At 38.5% G+C, this 21,429-nt stretch overlaps 1 long non-coding RNA gene across 2 annotated transcripts in view; it reads left to right on the top strand.

Moving 5' to 3' along the window:
* LOC122558420 (uncharacterized) overlaps positions 1–21,429 on the top strand; it is a 435,990-nt gene that overhangs the window by 160,468 nt on the left and 254,093 nt on the right. For both annotated transcript variants that reach the window (XR_006314126.2, XR_015759948.1), the window contains exon 2: positions 6,600–6,822. This is a non-coding gene — a long non-coding RNA (uncharacterized LOC122558420). The remainder of the gene's footprint in view (positions 1–6,599; positions 6,823–21,429) is intronic.

Below are 21,429 nucleotides of genomic sequence, written 5' to 3' on the forward strand. Positions count from 1 at the left end.
ATTTAACAAAACATTAATCTTCTTGCCACCAATTATAAAGAATACAGTGATGTAGCTCTTGCTCAGCCAGTGAGTAATAGTAATTCCATTGTTCTCAGTTATTTATGCCCTGGCTGTGCCAGGCAGATGAGGTAAGTTGAGGCATATAAATGTTATTATTCAAAACTGGCAATACATGAAGGCTGATTACACAAGTCTCTGTCTGTTTCTTAACTGCATCAGTTCACTCCTCCACATAATTTGATACTATGAAATGTCAACTTTTTGTAGATATGAAATCATGATATTCCACACTATTATGTTGCCCCTTGACTAAATTCCTTCCAGTTTTAGCATTTCTTTTGACAGCCTTAGCCTTTGGGATAAAAGTAAGGTGTTCTTGCACTTCCACTTTGACAGCTAAACTAATATTATCCCTGATTTAGCACTACATGCCAGTACATGTTTTTAGTGTCTGCATAATTTGAAATGTTGCTAATCAGAGTTTCAATCAAATTATCAATCGTGGTCATTAACACAGGAAATCAAATTGTCCATCGTTTAAATGAACCCATCCACAAAAAGCATGCAGACAGAATATTCATGAACATCTTAATGGGTCCAGTTTAGGGCTGTAAATCATCTTGTGCACAAATAATTCCAAAAGCTAAACCATCATTTCAGAGGTCACTATAGTGACTGCTTTTACATGAAGGACACATTTATAGGAGACAATAAATGCTTCATTGTTCACTTTTTTTAGTAGTAATGTTATGACCCCAGACTGAACTGGGCATGCATGATATGTTAAGCACCTTGTCATGACAAGTGCTTCCTCTAACCCTACCCTGAATATAGTGAAAAATAAGAATTATTCCACAAAACTAGTCTATTTTAGGCTCAGTAGTAAAATGACAGTGGGTGGGAGAAATCAATATGAATCAATGGGACCAAGTGGTCTGTGATAATTATTTTCCTTATGTGCTTATACAACTGTAGACATATTGATATCATACTGGAATGGTTCATAAGGTCTTTAAAAAAGTAGTCATGATTCAAAGATGCCGGTGTTGGACTGGGGTGTACAAAGTTAAAAATCACACAACACCAGGTTATAGTCCAACAGGTCTAATTGGAAGCACACTAGCTTTCGGACCGACGCTCCTTCATCAGGTAATTGTGGAGGGCTCGATCGTAACACAGAATTTATAGCAAAAATTTGCAGTGTGATGTAACTGAAATTATACTTTGAAAATTGATTGTCTGTTAAGCCTTTCATCTGTTAGAATACAGTGTATTCTAACAGATGAAAGGCTTAACAGACAATCAATTCTTCAATGTATAATTTCAGTTACATCACACTGCAAATTTTTGCTATAAATTCTGTGTTACGATCGAGCCCTCCACAATCACCTGATGAAGGAGCGTCGCTCTGAAAGCTAGTGTGCTTCCAATTAAACCTGTTGGACTATAACCTGGCGTTGTGTGATTTTTAACTTTAAAAAAGTACTACAACTAATTTTCAGAAAAGAATAGTCAACTAGTAAAACTGGAACAGTTCAGACCTGTATCTCTAACATTATATCTTAGAACAGCGTCTTAGTTGAATATAAATTTTTTAACACAGAGGGTGGTTGGCGTGTGGAATGAACTTCCCGAGGCTGTGGTGGATGCGGGTACAATTGCAATGATTAAAAGACATTTGGATGGATACTTGAATAGAAAGTTTTGGAGGGATATGGGCCAGGAAGCAGGTAGCACTAGTTTAGTTTCAGATTATGTTTTGTATTGGACTGGTTCAACTGAAGGCTCTGTTTCTGTGCTGTACAACTCTATGACTCCGTGACCAATGTTAGATTCATACATACTCACACACCTACTGAACATAAAAAGTGAGCCACTTGACTGACATTGGTTTTATTAATAAATTTAATGCAGGATCATAAATAACAGTCACCTTTGAATTCTGCAACACACTTTTTGACATGTCTATGGAAGAAAACAGGTGGAGTGAAATATGATTTCTGGTGGGGGTTAGACAATTATACATAACTACAGGAGTAGGTCTTGATTGTAATTGGTTTGCTGTGTTATGTAAGGTGTTTCCTTGATTCAAGCATATTATTGCGATGTGACCTTTATTTTGATCATTCAGTGACTGTACAAGATAAGATAGATTAGATATTGACTAAGATGATGAAGTGCAGCAAAACATTCCCAGAACAAAAGTGGTTCAGCAAATCGTGTCACATGTATAATTGCAGTAATACCTGACCATCTTTGAATTCTTTCATGTTCTTTATTCAAAGGGTAAGCCCAAAAGTAACCCTTCAAGTAATCAATAAGACTGTCCTAGCTAATAGCTTTTGTTCTGAAAATGTGCTAATATCTGCAGTTTAAAAAAGCATTCATCCACCATTGAAAAGATTTATCCTTGAAACGAAACTTGAATGTTGTTAGGGTTTCTGTTTGTTTACGTTAACTACATCAGGAAGAATCTCAGTCAGATTATTAATGTGTCAGAAGATTTTCATCACTCATCCAAGTAATCTATTCAGTGGTGTTTAAACAGTAAGCTGTCAGGCCTGGCTCATCCCTTTGAAGTAGTATTGGGCAAACAACGAGCAGTGATGGGTCCTGATCATTTTCACCAAGAATGACCTTCCTGGCCTCCAAAGATGAAAAGAAGTATTGCTGCTGCTCTCCCTCTCCTTTTATAGTCATTCACAAAAAAAATCAACACTTTGATATGCTAATCAAGCCAACTTCATAAAATTTAACCTCAGAGAGTTGGTTTGCAAAGAGTGGGCTATCTTTAGCAAACTCAATAAAAAAAGGACAATTGACACTAGAATATTGTATGAGCTCACAAAGCATTGTGAACTAATCTATACAACACCAATACTTAATGGGGCCAAGCCATTAGCATCATTATCTGTTGAGAATGCACAAGGAGATTTCTCAGATATGCGAGTCTATTGTCCTCACCACGAAGAATAAGAATGGATTTTACAGATGATCTTTTATACTAAGATCTGTTTTATTCATTACGTATTTAGTAAATCTTCCTTTTAAATACAGGAGGTGTACCTACTGGGGCCCACATTGGAACGAGGGAGATACAATAATGACACTTTTGACCTGACTGCATTTATTGAGCTTTCAGCTCCTGTCCCACTCTGCTACTTTATATCAGAAACCCATGCTATAAAGTGTAACTAGCTTGTAGAACACACTGCTGTGGAGGTCTGGCAGTTGCATTCATGAAATCATTCCCTCTTTGCAGGCGTAATCAATCTCCTGTTGTTATCAGCAGGGGAGTGAATCTTCTTTGCTTTATTGCTTAAAAGTAGTTTTGAACAAATTCCATTTTAACAGCAGCACTCACATGATTAAAAGGGCAAGACGCAGAGCCAAGAACTATCTCATCTGAATATAGCCTGGAGTTTTTTGTTTATGTTTTCTCTACATCTTTAAAAAAGTTCATTTATATGTTAATATTTGCCAGCACCCCTCACTAACCAGCCATAATTGTTTCATGGGAAGCTGACAAATTTTGTCAGCTAGTCTATACTTCCACATTTCAATGCTGGCAATAATCTTGATTAGCAAAACAATGGGGGCCAGAGGGGTCCTGCTGTTCCTAAGACCCCGCTCTCAGGTTACAGTTTGCTAATGTGGGGATCGTCAATGCTGAAGCTTGAAAAAATTCTCAAAAGAAGCAGAATTTAGGCAAATGAAGGAACCCATTTTTCACACACAAAGGGGTTAATTCAATTGAATATGTCTCCAATGACTTATAATAATCATTTACTTAACAAGCACATTGTGCTCAATTCAATGGGAACTGGAGATTTCAAAACGTAAAGTTATAAAGGAATATCTGTTTATTCAAGCTGTGTGGGAAATATAGGCACAGCAGTAATTACAGAATGTAGTATCAATGCTTGTTTAGCAAACTACTGTGAACTCTTACAAACATTTCAGAGAAACTGGCTGCAAATAAAATTCAAGGACTTTTACCCATATGTTCGATATTTAATGTTTTTAAAGTGTTCAGCTTTGGAGGCATGAATTTGTCATTTTCAAAAGGAATACAAACAAAATAAGTAAGAAAAGGGGCAAAAAAGAACCAGAGAACAAACCATAAAAAAATCAGTTTCCAAAACAGCATGTAAGACAAAAAAAGCGACAAAAGAATGATCTTTCTAAAAATGTAAAGTTTTAAGCATTTGTGAATGGCACACGTGAAAATCAAAGAAAATTTTATTTTGTGATAAAATACTTAAAGTGTGTTCAGAAAAATGACAAAGAAGGATACAGACAGTAACATAAATATAGTGCAGCAGTTAAATACAAAACACATTGCTTTTGTCTTACATGGGGTTCAAAATGAACCCAACCAGGCTCAAACTTTAGATAAATCAGGGCTCAAAGATCTGAAAAGCAAACAGGCCTGGTTTTGTTCCAATTCATTCTCTCTGTTGAACATAGTGAAGAATGTTTAGTTATATATTAAAATCCAAGGTACAACTAGTCCTAAACAAATCTAACAAAAAAAAATTCCATTACATTTCAAGAGAGCAAAGGGTCAAAGGTCTCACACTGCTGTTGTTGGTAAAGTCAGCATTTTAATAAATTAATACTATAATTTCAGTTAATTGTTCTCTGCCAGAAGATACGAGATATATGTTTTCTGAGAAGTGGTAGGGAAGTATTGTTTTATATCAGAGCAGAAAAAGATCTATCTAGTCAGAAATCCAACTTGATTAAAATTTTGTGAAAAATTGTCAAACAATATACTTTCTCTTTGAAAGAAACTTGTTTAACAGAAGAAAAAAAAACACTTGATAATACGCAGCGTGGAATTCATGTCATTAGAGAGAGAGAGAAAGAGAGCCATGTTGTGTCAGTCATTTTGCTATCAAAACAACAGGCTGTTGGGAATATATTTAAATCCCTGCATAACAGGTTTGACCTTAAAAATGTCAATCCATGCCAAAGCATTGTTAATTTTAACTATTGTCAGGAATTTCAACAATCAGCTCACATATTGCCTTTTTAATACACATTGTCTGAGGTGAGTCAGAGCCCAATCAATTGGAAATGAAAGGAAGAAAGATTAATTTAACACAAACATGTGCAGTGACATAATTATATGTGTTGTTTATGAACCTCTGGAGCCATGTCAAAAAGCAGCAACCCCCAACTGTGATATAAAGACTTAATCCAATTCTACAGAAATTCTGTTCCAACTTTCAGTAAAACACGGAAGTTATCTCACTTTAGGGCAACATAAAAACTGTAAATATATAATGAGGTATGATATTATTACACAAACATTTACAGTCAGTGATTCATTAACCACAAGAAAATGGTTTTAAATTAAGACTTCCTAATGCATTGTAAGGTAAAGGTAACTTTTTTTTCTTCAGCATTATTAAGTTCTATTTTGCTTTTTCCTTACTTAATCAGCAGTTGTCTTGAATATACAGTTTGTTTAATTATTTTTCTTAATATAGTTTTGGTTCACGTTTCATATGTACCTAGTTTATCAATAACACTAGAAATGGTTGAACTTATGCGAATTCACTTAAACAGCAGATATAGGTTCACATGTATGCTACACAGTTAACAACATCTATCAATGTTGTATAAGTGTCTGTTCATCTATCAAAGATGACAATAATATTCATCACTTAAATAAAACATCACTATTCTTAAGTATTTGATTTATAGATTATTTTGTTATTGTTTATTCTGAAGTTTGTGAATATATTGGAGTTATCCTGTACAAATTTTGATCCTGACTGCAAATGATTCGAAATTTATTAAACATTTTTACAGATTACTGCAAAAACGTGTGGAGTCAAAAGGATGATCTGCAAAGGAACAATCAAATGGTTATCTCAAAATCAATCCAACAACATGTTTTTAACAAAAAACTTCTGTATTTAAACAGATTCATTGTTGATCTGTTTCAGCAGCCTGGTATAAATTAAACGTGATGAGCCCATGGATCTTTAAAACACACCCACTAGTATTTTAAAGAGAATGACAATCTTTATAATTGAGATTTGCTAAATATTGCTTTGTAAAGATTTTTTTTTACCATGGGCCCAATTGCAGGTGCAGATTGAGTCCTCATATTTATAGAATATAGAAACCCATCATTAATCATTGTTCATTAGCATATTTGAAGCTTCTTTCTGGATCTGACAGATTATATTGCTCTCCCAGCCTATTAAATAAGACACTGACAAGACTTTTGTGGAATTTCTTTTGTGTTGTGGATTTTCATAATTAATCAATATAAAGGAAAGGGGAAAGATTATCAAAGAATGATACAATAACAGCTAATTAAAAGACTTGTTCACCTTTTACACACAGAGATCTTTATACCTTTCCTGCCTTATTAAACTACAACACATTAAAACAGTGTTATCTAGTGGCTGCACATGTGTCACTGTGACCTGAATCACATAATTATGTTTTGCTTAATTGTGTTTTTATTTTCCATAGCCTTTATTTCTTTGTTTTCACATATAAGATTATGAAAAAAATCAATCTATGAGAGATGTAAACAAGTCTTTGATAATTTCTTCTTCTTAAATCTTCAGAAGGGAAGGAATCAGATCAACCTATAATGGAATATGAGAGAATTGGCAAAGTCAAAATCTATAAAGCCTTCAGGTGAGCTGGAGCTGAAGGTGCACACATATCCGCATGTATCTTTTGAAATACTTAATCGGATGGATCTGAACAGCTGATGCCTGGATATTCAAAAATGGATCAACTCTCTAGGAATGCTATTGACTGTTTCTGACCAGCAGTCAGGCAAAGGTAAGCTCCAAAACAATTGTTGAATTTTAATGATTGTATACCATTTTAGATCAATTCCTTCCTGCCAAATCTGCCCATCAAAGTTCTCGCACTGTCTCTTGCAGTCCAGGACACAAGGGATAAACAGTGCTAAAGCTGCCAGTAAGACAGAGTCTAAAGTTGCATTTCCCCTTTTCCAATATCTCCCAGACCAACAAGTCTGACAGACAAAGAAAGTTTCAGGCTTGACTCCAATCCTGTGTGATTGGTTGCTTGATGTTGAGACGGTGTGGGGTATTGCAGTTGGCATTAAAATGCCAAAGCCAGAGAAGAGGAAAAGAATCAGCCACATTCTGCTGCTATTACTATCCAGTGTTTCCTGCTAAAAATTGTTGGGTGGCTTTCATTTGAGGATAGGGCAAAATTCATCCTGATATCTCTGCAAAACGCCCAATCAATTGTTCAACATTACACATGGATATCAACTTTTGGATCTTGGGTGCTAAGAGGTGCTTATAATTTCAGAACTATTCCTCATGGGAAACATTGATTTTGGGAGAAGATGGTGGTAAATGCAGAAACAAAAATGGATTTCTGGACTTGTTTTATGTTTTTGGAGACCTTGACAAGGCATTGCTTCTAAGGTTGCATTTTCCATTCTGGGAGACTGGCATCCATGCATGTTTCTGCTGTGAAATCTACTTGTGGTATAACTCAATCTGTGTGTCTGCCACAAAGCTGCAGAAAATGCATAAACACCAACAGTAGACTTATCAAAGCTAAGGTTAGGAAATGCAAATTAAAAGACCAACCGAAGGAAAGCTTAAAACAATAAGTTACAACAACTTTAACACATGCATCAAAAGTTCTGAAATTTTGAACATAAATTTTTAATTTACAAATAAACCTTGAAACATATTTCAGATGCTTTGGCTGTCTAACAAACATTTAAACTGCATTCTTTCTGTCACACATTAAAATGTAAAAGATATACTAAAGTTAACAAGCCAGCATTCATAACTTTATTTTCAGTTATATATCACATACTATTCAGGAACTTATGATACTTTTGAATGCCAGCCAATAATTAAGCCTATTTTACTTTCATTTATTGTATAGTCATAATTGACAGGTTACCTTTTACATTAAATGTTTTATTTTCTTGCCACAGTATTAAGTTTGGGGATTTTTTTGGTACTGTCTTTTCTCTATCAATCACCAAACAATGATTATTCAACGGAAGTATGTGTCCAGGGTAAGTCACCCTTTATCTAAACTATCTCCTTGGAGAGGTGTGCTGCTGAGGAGCTAATAATTCTCTCACAAGCAACTAAATATTTCTTAGTTCAAATGTTATGTCCCACCATGCTACAGAATACAAAATATTAGATAATATCAAGTGGCACAAACAGTTGAAACAACTGAAAGCTTACTTTTAAAATTCTGTTTTCATTCACCCTTAGCGAAAATGGTCTGTTTTAACTCTTTTATTGATAAGAGTTTATCTTCCCATATTATGAATTCAGCTTTCCTTTACATTTTGGCAGAGGCTTCCTTACAGAACCTGTTAGTCTCTCATCTCCTTTAAACCCCTTATATGTAAAAGCTCCAAGCTGTGGGGCCTTTTGATTATATTCATTTGCAAACAAAGCAGACCACATGTTGTGCACAATTTCCATCAAATTCTTCATCAATACAGTAGACAAACCCAACAAAACACAAATGGTGAAGTCTATATGAGAGGAAAAGCAAATGCTGCATGTGAAGATCAAACTGATATATTTAATTCAATGTTTTCACAAATCAATAAACCAGTTCTCTTTGTCATTGAAAGCACCTGGAAATGAAATTAATGAGATCATTTGTACATGAGAGTCAAGGAGACATTAAATTTAGATTTTTTCACACCAAGCACTCTTCTGTTTCATAAGATATGAAGATCTCAGTTATTCCATGCATATATATATATTGCTTTGTTTTCTAGCAAGTTGTATTTTATAAAAATAATTTGTTTACAGTCTAAGCATTGTTTAGATTGCTAATGGATAAATCTGTGACTTCTTAAAACAAACTGGACTTTGCTAGTTCCAATTAAGATTCTCAAAGTAAGTAAAAAGCAAGTCAATAATTATCTGAGGATCAGTCAAAGCAAGGAGGTGTAATACCATCATTTAAAAAAAAGAGGTCAAAGATGATGGCATTTTGGGTGCTAACGATGTCAATGCTGCAAATTTGCAAGTTACGTGCACAGCAAGAATCTGCTTCTTTATAAAGCATGTAGTTTCCCTGGTTGAGAACTGATAGGGATGAAATTGGTAGCAAGGACAACATTCAGTTGAAAGAAGGAACAGTGGATATGTGACATGAAGCAAAAAACCTCAGACGCATATGTCAACAAATCTCTCATTTTTAAGAATACTTACTGACACACTTCATACTCAAAACTGGTGAAAATGAAGTGATTTGTTGTTCACTCTGTTTATATTATAGAAATAAAGCTGAACATTGAACTTCTCTGATAAATCTGATGGAATTGGCTCATTGTTTTTAAATGAGCTACCAAATGTGGCCCTATACAGTCTGCCATGTGAACTTGTTGAGAGAATTAACATAAATGGAAAAATCTCTTGATGCAATGATGCACAATTTCAATGTTGCTCCTAGAGTTTTGATAAAAAGTAACTTTGTGAAATAAAAGTGCAAGAAATTTATGCTTTGCAGTAGGAATGATTATGAATCCACATTCTGAACTTGCAATGCAACAAAGAAGGGGAGTCAAGTTGTGAGGTTTATTCTTTCATAAAATACAGAAAAAAATTGGGAAGAATCAACAAATCTGTATTTTCTGAATTTATGAACTCATTGTTTGTTTGAATATGATCCTGTGATGTCAACACAAACAATAAAGTTCAGGCTCATTTCCAAAGGAAGGTCTGTAGTGAGCAGTTGTGCACCTGGTGCCAAATAGATATGGAATATTTGATGGTGGTTTATATGACTGAATCATTTCCAGAAATTCACAGCGCCTTGCAAGCCCAACTGGTCTCTTTCATCATAAGGTTAAACAAAACAGTGAAAGTGCTTCTCAGTGAACTTGATTGGAAGCTCATTCTGCTCTCATGGTTGAAAGCTTTCATATGATTAAGGTCACTGATTTACAAGTAAATAATTCATTTTTTGTTTTCATTCCATAGAATTCTGGTATTTTCACCAATTGTTTTAAAAACTGTACTCTGTGATTATATCTGTTTAAGGTCATTGTTTTTCAGTGCCCTATTTAATCAGGAAATGTTTGATAACAGCCTAGTAAAGGTTTGTGTGATGCTTAACATTCTGGTGAATTTTGAATTCAGCACAGGAGTAATATCAAATGGACAACAGAATCCGTGAATTTCAGTTTTATTTCTAAGAATTAATCTACAAATCCATCAATTCTTTGAGGAAAACCACAAATTGATGAGAATGATATGAATGCTCCATGGGAAGGGATAAGTTGGAACAAATGTAGACCATGCACATGCTTGAGTCTGTCCCACCTACCAGTGAGAATATGGTTTATCTGTGGTCTCGTTCACATAACCACCTTCACTCCAAATCCCATAATGGCTTTGATTAAGAAAGAATAATCAACTTTAGAGTTAAAATTAACAAATGATTTAGCATTGTCTGTTATTTGCAGTTGCGAATTTGAGACTTCTGTCATTCCTTGTACCATAGAACTGTAGAAATGATACAATGCTGAAGAAGGGTATCAGTCCATCTTGTCAATCCCAAAGACACCAGATGCCCTCACATGTTCTGATTTAGTTCAAACCTCTTTTTTAAATTGACAGAGTTTATCTTACCATATTACAAATTCAGCTTTTCTTTTATGTTTTGGCACATGCTTCCTTCTCGAACCGTCTCTTTTTAGCCTCTCAGCTCCTTTTAATACCTTATATTTAAAAGCTCCAAACAGTGGCGACTTTTGACTGTATTAATTTACAAACAAAACAAACCACATATTGTGCACAACTTCCATTAAATTCTCCATGAATACAGTAGACAAACCCAACAAACAAAGTTTAGGGTCTCTACCTTCACCACTAAACCAGGTAGCAAATTCCAGGCACTATGTTTAGATGAAAGTCCGGTCCTAATTTTAGACTATATCTCAGAGTCCGAGATGCCTGGCTGCAGTCAAACAGATTGTTTCACACTCTATCTATAGCAACGGGGCAGTACATTTCGCTATTAGCTGAAAGGTTGGTGGTTTTGAGCATGGGGATGCAATTGACTGAATAGCTTGCTTTTTTGTGACAGTGGTAGGATTTTTACTTACAACATAGGTGATACAGGGCTGAATGTTACCAAAAATCTGCTAAGGGTCAATTTCGGGGAGTTTCATGGAAGGTTTCTCTCTGTCAGCTCTAGTAAATTGCCTTCTGTAATTCTTTCCAGTTTGCCTCTTTATGTGTGCACTACACCTCTGCAGCACTAATTCACACTCTCGTATGCTCAACAGTAGTGGAAATGCTCGCTACTGCTGGGACGTTCTTGGACTTGGATCGCCAGCCTCATATTTAAAGTCCAGCTGAGCATCAGGTTAAACACTGCCAGCCACGAGTAGCCTTTTATAGTACATTATTAGAAAACCCGATTAAAGGGTGAGGTCGGTGTGCAGGACTCAGGAGAGGTTATTAAAGTCTCTAGCGCAAACATAAAAGGACAGAGCATATAGAAAGGATTAGCAATCAAACTTCAAGCACACCGGACAAATGAGTGACAATGAGAAGAGGGACGATTAATACATGTCTGCAGTTGTCATATCTGGATGCATAAGTATAAGGAATAAGATAAATATACTTGCGACGCAGATTGAAATGGGTAGGTATGACATGGTGGGCATCACGGAGATGTGGCTGCAAGGAGATCAGGATTGGGAGCTGAATATTCAAGGATATATATCCTACCAAAAAGATGGGCAGGTGGGCATAGCTGGTGGGGTTGCCTTATTAGTAAGAAATGAAACTAAATTAATAGTAAGAAGTGAAGTGAGGTCAGATGATGTAGAATCTGTGTGGGTAGAATTGAGGAATCACAAAGGTAAAAAAAGACATAGTTGGTGTTATGTACAATCCTCCAAGTAGTAGAGTCATAGAGATGTACAGCATGGAAACAGACCCTTCGTTCCAACCCAGCCATGCCAACCAGATATCCCAACCCAATCTAGTCCCACCTGCCAGCACCCGGCCCATAACCCTCCAAACCCTTCCAATTCATATATCCATCCAAATGCTTCTTAAATGTTGCAATTGTACCAGCCTCCACCACTTCTTCTGGCAGCTCATTCTATACACGTACCACTCTGAGTGTGAAAAAGTTGCCCCATAGGTCTCGTTTATATCTTTCCCCTATCACTCTAAACCTATGCCCTCTAGTTCTGGACTCCCCGACCCCAGTGAAAAGACTTTGTCTATTTATCCTATCCATGCCCCTCATAATTTTGTAAACCTCTACAAGGTCACCCCTCAGCCTCCGATGCTCCAGGGAAAACAGCCCCAGCCTGTTCAGCCTCTCCTTATAGCTCAAATCCTCCAACCCTGGCAACATCCTTGTAAATCTTTTCTGAACCCTTTCAAATTTCACAACATCTTTCCGATAGGAAGGAGATCAGAATTGCACGCAATATTCCAACAGCAGCCTAATCAATGTTCTGTACAGCCGCAACATGACCTCCCAACTCCTGCATTCAATACTCTGACCAATAAGGGAAAGCATGTCAAACACCTTCTTCACTATCCTATCTACCTGCGATTCTACTTTCAAGGAGCTATGAACCTGCACTCCAAGGTCTCTTTGTTCAGCAACACTCCCTAGGACCTTACCATTAAGTGTATAAGTCCTGCTAAGATTTGCTTTCCCAAAATGCAGCACCTTGCATTTATCTGAATTAAACTCCATCTGCCACTTCTCAGCCCATTGGCCCATCTGGTCCAGATCCTGTTGTAATCTGAGGTAACCCTCTTCGCTGTCCACTACACCTCCAATTTTGGTGTCATCTGCAAACTTACTAACTGTACCTCTTATGCTCGCATCCAAATCATTTATGTAAATGACAAAAAGTAGAGGTCCCAGCACTGATCCTTGTGGCACTCCACTGGTCACAGGCCTCCAGTCTGAAAAACAACCCTCCACCACCACTCTCTCTTCTACCTTTGAGCCAGTTCTGTAACCAAGTGGCTAGTTCTGTCTGTATTCCGTGAGATCTAACCTTGCTCATCAGTCTCCCATGGGGAACCTTGTCGAACGCCTTACTGAAGTCCATATCGATCACATCTACTGCTCTGCCCTAATTAATCCTAGTCAGGAGCTTGGGCACAAGATACACTAGGAGGTAGAAAAGATGTATAGCAAAGCTACAGTGTTCATGGGAGATTTCAATATAGAGGTGGATTGGGAAAATCAGGTTGGTAGTGGATCGCAAGTAAAGCAATTTGTGGAATGTCTACAAGATGCATTTTTGAAGCATCTAGTGATGTGGCCCACTAAGGAACAAGCAATACTGGATTTAGTGCTGTGCAAGAGGCAGACTTGATCAAGGAGTTTAAGTGAAGGAACCCTTAGGAGGTAGTGATCATAATATGATTGAATTTAGATTAGATGATTAGATTAGATTACTTACAGTGTGGAAACACTCTGCAATTTGAAGAGAGAGAAGATAGAATCAGAGGTAACAGCATTACAGCTGAATAAAGGCAACTACAGAGGCATGAGGGAGGAACTGGGTAGAATTGTCAGTGGAACAGCAATGGCAGGAGTTTCTGCTAATAATTCAGGAGACACAGCAGAGATTCATCCTGAGGAGCAAGAAGCATGGTACAGGGAAGATGAGGCAATCATGGCTGACTAGGCAAGTCAGGGATAGCAAAAAGCAAAAGAGAAAGCTTATAATGTTGCAAAGGGTGGTGCAAAACCAGAGGATTGGGAAGCTTACAAAGACCAACAGAGGCCAACAAGAAAAGGAATAAGGAGGGAGAGATTAAATATGAGGATAAGCTAGCCAGTAATATAAAGGAAGACTGTAAGAGTTTCTTTAGATCTATAAATGACAAAAGAGATGCAAAAGTTGACATTGGGTTGCTGGAAAATGATCTGAAGAGATAGCAGTGGGGAACAAGGGAATGGCTGAGGGACTGAACAATTACTTCACATCAGTCTTCATTGTGGAAGACACGAGTAATATCCCACAAATTCAAGAGAGTGAGGGGAGAGTTAAATATGGTGGCCATCACCAAAGAAAAGGTGCTAGAAAAACTGAATGTCCTGAAAGTGGATAAATCACCTGGACAGATGGATTACACTCCAGACTTTTAGGGGAGATAGCTGAAGAGATAGTGGTAGGGTTAGTGGTGATCTTTCAGGAATTGCTAGAATCAGGGAGAGACCCAGAGGACTGGAAAATTACTCATGTGACACCCCTGTTTAAAAAGGGAGTAAGGCAAAAGATGGAAAATTACAGACCAATTAGCCTAATGTTGGTTGTGGATAAGATTCTGGAATCCATTGTGAAGGATGAGTTTTCTGAATACTTGGAATTTTATGGTAAAATATGGCAAAGTTACCATGGTTTCATCAAGGGGAGGTCATGTCTGACAAATCTGGTAGAATTCTTTGAGGAATTAATGAGCATGTTAGATCAAGGAGAGCCAATGGATGTTATCTAGCTGGACTTCAAGAAGGCCTTTGACAAGGTGCCACACAGGAGTAAGATAAGGGCCCAGGTGTCCGGGGCAAGGTGCTAGCATGGATACGAGCTTGGCTGTCTGGCAGAAAGCAGAGAGTGGGGATAGAAAGGTCCTTCTCAGGATGGCAGCCGGTGACAAGTGGTGTTCCGCAAGGCTCAGTGTTGGGACCACAACTTTTCACTTTATACACTAATGCTCTAGATGAAGGAACTGAGGGCATTCTGGCTAAGTTTGCAGATGATACAAAGATAACTGGATGGACAGGCATCTTTGAGGACGTGGGAAGGCTGCAGAAAGATTTGGACAGGTTTGGAGTGTGAGCAAAGAAGTGGCAGATGGAGTACAGCATGCATCTTCATAGGAAGCATAGAGGCATGGACTATTTTTTAAATGGGTAGAAAATACAGAAGTCTGAAGTACAAAGAGACTTGGGAGTTCTAGTCCAGGATTCTCTCAGGGTAAACTTGCAGGTTGAGTCAGTAATTCGGAAGGTAAATGCAATGTTGGCATTTATTTTGAGAGAACTTGAATATAAAAGCATGGATGTACTCCTGAGTCTCTATAAAGCTCTGATCAGACCTCATTTGGAGTATTGTGTGCAGTTTTGGGAACCATATCTCAGGAAGGATGTGCAGGCCCTGGAGTGTGTTCAGAGGAGGTTCATGAGAATGGCCCCTAGAATGAAAAGCTTAACAAAAGAGGAACATTTGAGTTCTCTGGGTCTACACTTGATGGAGTTTAGAAAGATGAGGGGGAAATCTAATTGAATCACACAGAATACTGAATGGCCTGGACAGAGTGGATGTTGGGAAGATGTTTCCATTGGTAGGAGAGTTGGGGAACCGAGGGCACAGCCTTAGAGTAAAGGGAAAGCCTTTTAAAACCGAGATAAGGATAAATGTCTTCAGCCAGAGAGTGGTGAGTTGATGGAATTCATTGCCACAGAAAACTGTGGAGACTAGGTCATTGAGTGTATTTAAGACGGGGATAGATAAGTTCTTGATTGTCAAGGAGATCAAGGGTTACGGGGAGAAAGCAGGATAATGGGATTGAGAAACCTATCAGCTGTGATTGAATGGCAGAGCAGACTCGATGGGCTGAATGGCCTAATTTCTGCTCCTATGTCTAATGGTCTTATGTTCTTACATGTAGAGGGAGGGAGGTGGAAAATAATAGTTTTTGAGGGCACAGAGGTGGCATGGGTGACACTTCATTGCAATCTCATATTCACATATGTATTGCTTTTTGCATCATCACCTGTCTTGTCAACTGTCATTGTATGTACTGTTACAAGAATTAAGCTACACAGGTTATCCGTCATTCACCTCACATCACGATAGAATCCTACTTAAGAGAGTGCCACTCTTTCCCAAAAAGCCAGAGTACCATGACATCTCGTGTGGGAGTATCCAGTGTTGGAAAGCCTTCAAACAGGTCAGATTGTTAACTTTTATGAAAGAACAAGAAAAACAAACAGAAAGAGCCTTACTTGCTTCTGGTGAAATACTGTGATCTTGCATCAGTAACAGCTTTGATACTTTTGTGGGTTGAGGATTGAGTAATCCTAGACAGATCTCCAGTGAATCTTTGAAACAGCCAATTGCATTAAATGGCCACCTACCCCTCGGGTTGCAAGTCCTGCTCCAGCATACGATTCTATTCTGTGACCTTGTTCTAGGATGTCCTCAGTATGCAATGGCAATGCATCTCACAAATCTCAAGGGAATGGCATGGAGGATGATGGACTGTGGACCTCCTGTACCATCCTGAGGTGACCTTCAGTTGTAAATTCTTCCTACGCTGACGCAGAAATGAGTGTCTGTCCCTGCATGCAAAGCGGCCTAAGAGCAGCATTACAATGAAAGGCATTAATGGCCATATTGTCAAATTGTTGTATTGAAGAGTTGAACTCTGAGGTGGTGTGTGTCTGATGCTCATGTCCAGCTGGTCACTGGCCATGAAGCCAATCCTGAGGTGTTAGGAAATGCCATAGAGTCTTAGTCATAGGGATATACAGCATGGAAACAGACCCTTTGGTCCAACCCATCCATGCCGACCAGATATCCCAACCCAATCTAGTCCCACCTAGCCAGTGCCCGACCCATATCCCTCCAAACCCTTCCTATTTATATACCCATCCAAGGTGAAATGTTGCCATCCAAGGTGAAAGTCCTGTTGGAGCAAGCAGTGAGCTGGAGTTGACAGCCACCCAGTCTGACCTTCATGTTGGGAATTGCTGATGTCTCGTTTCTCTCCAACCCGTGGGAGAATAGCAAACAGCATAAAAATGAGGTGGGAATAGGTAATGAGACGTTAATGCATGCAAATTGGCCTCTCCTTACTCCCTAATGAGATTCTCATCTCGCTGTTCAAACCTTGCATGCAGAATCGGATATTTTCATTCTCAATGTCGAGAATCTCATTTTTTCTAATTTTGCCATATTTTCCCAGCTGGCTCAATGTTGCCCATACTGTTCAGGCACTGGGAACAAGTGAGCTTATGGCTTCAAATCCCAAAAAATGCAAAAAGAAAGTTATGCATTTATATAGTACTTTTCACCACCACCAGATGTCTCAAAGTACTTTATAGGCAATGAATGACTTTTTGAAATGTACATGCTGTTGTAATGTAAGATGTCATTTTTACAAAAAAGGCAAGCTCCCACTAATAGTATTGTGATGATGACAAAGTTCATCTGTTTTTTGTTTGGATGATGATTGAAGGACAAATATGGGCTCGGAATTGGAATAATTGCCTAGCTCTTCTTTGCAATAGTGCCATGGGATCCTTTACACTACCTGAGAAGGCACCAGTTTAATCTGAAAGATGACACATTATTGCAGCATTTCCTTGGTGCAGCATTCCTTCAGTACAGTACTGGACCAAATTCAATGTTTGTGCTTGAACCTGGGAGCAGAACTTTGACCCGGAACATAATGACACAGATATAACAGTGCTACCAGCTAAGCCACAGCTGAAGACGCACGATAGTATTTTCTCAAAGCAGCCATTGAATGGTAGAAAGGTTTGAGGGAATTTTTTGGTTTGTGCATGAGATGTGGCATCACTGGCTGGACTGGCATTTAATGCCCATTCCTAATTTCCACTCAAACTGAATGGCTTGCTACGGCCATTTTAACGGGACGATTAAGAGCCAAGCACATTGCTGTAGTTCTGGAGTCATGTGCCATACCAGGAAGAAAATGAACACGCTTCCTTCCCTAATGGACACTAGTGACCCAGATGGGACTTCACAACAATTGACAATAGGTACATGGCCATTAGGCTGGCTATTAACTTCCAGATTTTTACATTTTCTAACATTTCCCTAGTTTTTCAGGAGTGCATCACGCATCACGTCAATGTAGGAGCTTGCTCAAAGGGAATTTATTGATTATGACCATGTCACCCACAGCTAAAGACACAGACAAAACCTTCACGACATATTCACACTACATAACTCCACACCTATGGTACCAGCAGGTTCTGCAGTTTGTACTTCACCTTCTTTCTTCTACTGTACAACATTAATTATTTTTAATCAGTGTGTTTGGATATGTTATGACACACCAGTGGGAAATGCAGGTGGGACACTATCACTGCACCATAGAAGCCCCTGCTATGCAACACGAAATATAAGCTGTGAAACTTGAAAGGGTTCAGAAAAGATTTACAAGGATATTGCCAGAGTTGGAGGGTTCAAGCTTTCGGGAGAGGCTGAATAGGCTGGGCCTGTTTTCCCTGGAGCACTGCAGGCTGAAGGGGTGACCTTATAGAGGTTAATAAAATTGTGAGGGGCATGGATAGGATAAATAGACAAGATCTTTTCCCTGGGGTGGGGGAGTCCAGACCTAGAGTGCATAAGTTTAGGGTGAGAGGGGAAAGGTATAAAAGAGACCTAAGGGGCAACTGGTGCGTGTATGGAATGAGCTGCCAGATGAAGTGGTGGAGGCTGGTACATTTACAGTATCTAAAGAACATCTGGATGGGTATATGAATAGGGAGGGTTTAGAGGGATATGGCCAAATGCTGGAAAGTGGAATTAGATTAGGTTAGAATATCTGGTCGGCATGAACGAGTTGGACTGAAGGGTCTGTTTCTGTGCTGTATATCTCTATGACTCTAATATGTAATCAACTTAATCAGACGTGTTATGGCACACTTCTGGAGCAGGTCCTTGCTGCAATACACTTTACAGGGTTTCAGAAGAGAATTCACCTGACATCAATCTGCTGAAAATCAGCAAACTTGGCAGTCAAAAAATTCAGCAGCAAATACTGCATGCTGCCAATATCAGACTGATTATATTCAGGTGATAAAAACAATTGCAATCATCGACGTTTTATCAAGACAAGACTGCTTCTAATTACTGAGTTAAAAATCACACAACACCAGGTTATAGTCCACAAGTTTAATTGGAAGCACACTAGCTTTCGGAGCGCCGCTCCTTCATCAGGTGGTTGTGGAGTGCACAATTATAAGACACCTAATGTACAGCAAAAGTTTACAGTGTGATGTAACTGAAATTATACATTGAAAAATACCTCCGCCTGGAGGCCCACTGAAGATGTTACCTGGTATGGCAACAAAACGTCTGGAAATGAACCTTCCAGCTCAGCGAGCAAACCTACATCCAGAACCTCAACTTGAGCTACAAATCTTCTTAAAACTCGCTCAGACCTTGATTGTTTGTTAAGTCTCTCATCTGTTAGAATGACCACGTTAGTTTCTCTTCTTTCAAATGTAAATCGCAAAACTATTTTTAAGAAGTTACATTCGCAAGTGAACTTTAACAGTTGGTGTCAGCCCAGATAATGTATTGGCTATTAGCACCTCTGTGTGCTGCTGTCTGTGCCATAATGTTTAGACTGATTCTCATCTAAAAAATGAATTTACAGAATCTTACATGGATTCATTAAGTTTTTGTGCAATGTACAATGTAACTCTGCTAGTACAAATTCACCCCACAAACTTATATGTGTATGTGTGGGGGTGGGTGGGTGAGTGTCTGTGAGACAGTGTATGTGTGTGTGTGAGTGTAAAGGGGTCTAGGCCTGTGAGAGGGTGTATGTGTGAGAATGGGAGTGTGTGTGTCTCTAAGAGTGTGTGTGTGTGTCTGTGAGAGTGTGTGTATAGGAATGCCTTTGTGTTTTTGTGTGTGTGTGTATATATGTGTATGTATGTATAGGCGTATGTGTGTGTGTTTGTAGGAGTGTGTGTGTATATATGTATAGTGCAATAGTGGTCACCTGTAGTGTGACCTGAACCCGAGGTCCCGGTTGAGGCCATCCGTATGTGTACCGAACTTAGCTATCAGCCTCTGCTCGGCTACTTTTCACTGTTGCCTGTCCCGAAGTCCGTCTTGGAGGATGGTCACCCAAAGGACCGAGGTCGAATGTCCCGGACCGCAGAAGTGTTCTCCAACTGGGAGGAAACAGTCCTGTCTGTTGATCGTTATGTGGTGCCCATTCATCTGTTGCCGTAGCCTCTGGTCAGTTTCCCCAATGTACCATGCCTCAGGGCATCCTTGCCTGCAGCATATGAGTTAGACAATGTTGGCTGAGTTGCATGAGTACCTGCCACGTACATGGTGGGAGGTGTCCCTATGTGTAATGGTGGTATCCATGTCCACACTCTGACATGTCTTGCAGTGCCCACTGTGACAGGGTTGTATGGAGTTGTCCTGAAAGCTGGGCAGTTTGCTACGAACAATGATCTGTTTGAGGTTTGGTGGATGTTAATAAATGTTAAACTTGTCCTTGCTATTTCTGTTCTTTCGTTGTTGCTAAATACAACTGAAATACTTATTAGATAGAATTTGCTACCTCACTCAAAAACAAACTGTATTGTGTGTTCACTTATACCTTGCCTCCAACTTTTCATTAGTACCAAAGAAAATCAGTCTAGCTGAACAGAATATTGCTTATAGTTACAAGTCCTGTGAATCAAATTAAACACAACTTTTGGCTAGTTTAAAAGTACAGAGAAACAACACATACCATATTAATGTAAAACTTGACGCCTGTTGCCATATTTCATGTTATCAAGTTCTCCATTGCAAATTCCTATGCATTTTTAAATGAAAAGTTCCCGTGTAAACCTTTCAGTGATTATGCAATCATAGATGATTGTCCAGCAATTTTCTGAGTTGTCTGTGTCAGTTTGGTTACCATCTTAATTGTTTTTGAATTCGCTTTAGCCATCTGGTTAGTCTTCAAATGGTTTACATTTCAGTTTAGCTTTTAAGTCAAACATATAATTTAGAATGCTTTATTGTGCATCTTAGCTGGTTTCACTGACCTTTGTGCTGTAACACCCATACCCCATTGATCTCCACTGTTTTCAGCTGATGCAAAAAATCCAATATTAAGTATGTATAAATTTATGTCAAAGATAACCGTATTGAAAAACACACTACTTTAATCTTTAAATCTTTAATCTTTAAATGTAAATCTTTAATCCCTAGCTACAATGAATGCATCCTTACTGTTAATGGAATCATACTATTGTTTTGAATCTGCACTTCAGATTCTATTGTATATACACATGCAGGAATATATAATGCAAAAGGTGACATATGACATAAAGAAAAGAACAGCACATATATCTTTGATATCGGAATTGATCTATATTCATGCTCTTGACAAAGTATTTCCCATCTTCTAACCCTTGCTTTAAGAAATAACACTCAGCATTGACTCTCCATAGGATCCCTACAGTGTGGAAACAGGCCCTTCAGCCCAACAAGTCCAAACCAACCCTCTGAAGAGTAATCGACCCAGACCCATTCCCCTACCCTAATACTCTACATTTACCCTGACTAATGCACCTCACCTACACATCCCTGAACACTATAGGCAATTTAGCATGGACAATTCACCTAACCTGCACGTTTGGACT

This window comes from Chiloscyllium plagiosum, unplaced genomic scaffold, assembly GCF_037043375.1.
Source record: "Chiloscyllium plagiosum isolate Xiang-an unplaced genomic scaffold, Cpla_swu_hap1 HiC_scaffold_17, whole genome shotgun sequence".
NCBI classification, from domain to species: Eukaryota; Metazoa; Chordata; class Chondrichthyes; order Orectolobiformes; family Hemiscylliidae; genus Chiloscyllium; species Chiloscyllium plagiosum.